Below are 1,245 nucleotides of genomic sequence, written 5' to 3'. Positions count from 1 at the left end.
AAGATTAGAAAAAGACCTAGAAGATATGGAGAAAAGAGATAAAAGTTTCCAGAATAAAGTAAGTGAAAAGATCAAGGAGAATAAAAGAGTGGAAAGTAGCATTGTATGCAACTGGAATACCTTGAAAAAGGCAGTGTTGGAAAGTGCATCTGGACACAAGAAAGTCAGCAAAGAAGTCGTTGGTTTTTGAAGTAGAATTTTCAAAAGCAAAAATGATGTAGATGATGATTGTAAAGGTTCAGATCTATCAAATAGCGTAATTAGGGCAGCAATAAAGAATTTAAAAAATAGAAGTTGTAGATGTGGATGGTATACCAGCAGAGTTTTGGAAGAACTTAGGTGAGGAAGGAACATCAGACCTATTTGATATATGCAAGAGAACTTATGAAGGTGTATGGCCAGCAGTATTCACAAAGGCAATTGTAATAACTTTGTGAGGACTAGAAAACCATCAGCCTAATTGCGCTTACATTAAAGATCTTACTTGGGGTGCTGAATAAAAGACTAGAAGAGGTTAGGAATTACATCAGCGAAACACAGTTTGGTTTGAAGAAATGTGGTACCAGAGATGCAAGTGGAGTCATGTGTATGCTCTGCTATGTGGACTATAAGAAAGCCTTTGATAGGGTGGACTGGGTTACAATGCTGGATATTCTGAAAGACCTTGAAATAGACTGGCGTGATAAAAAATTGATTTTTGAATTGTATATGAAGCAAGTCAGAGTTTTGGATAAAGAATCAGATCCATGCACAATATGTAGAAGAGTTCGACAGAGCTGTACACTGCCCCCTCTGTTATTTTCAATCTATACAGAGAGGGTGACAGTAGAAGCATTACATGACATCAACGAGGGAGTGAATGTTAAAGGAGAATAATTAAAAGCTGTAGATGATCAAGACATGGTTGCCGAAGCTGAGAAAGGATTACAGATAATAATGGACAGAGTAAATGAGGTATCACAGAAATATGGAATGAAGATCAGTGTAAAGAAGACAAAGGTTAAGGCTATATCTAGAAAAGGTGGTGGAGTTTTGAATATCACTCTAAATGGTAAAAGAATAGAACAAGTTGTCAGGTTTTGGGATAATGGATAATTGATGATGGGAAAAGTAATACAGAAATTTGAGTAAGAATTTTAATGGCAAAGGCAGTCGAAGAAAATAAATGTTAAGCAGGAATATGAGTTACAGTGTGAAGAAAAAGTCTGTGATAGTAGTGGTCTGGAGATGATTTTGAGAATATAG

Source organism: Penaeus monodon, chromosome 34 (genome assembly GCF_015228065.2).
Source record: "Penaeus monodon isolate SGIC_2016 chromosome 34, NSTDA_Pmon_1, whole genome shotgun sequence".
Lineage (NCBI taxonomy): Eukaryota > Metazoa > Arthropoda > Malacostraca > Decapoda > Penaeidae > Penaeus > Penaeus monodon.
This window is presented reverse-complemented; position numbering follows the sequence as displayed.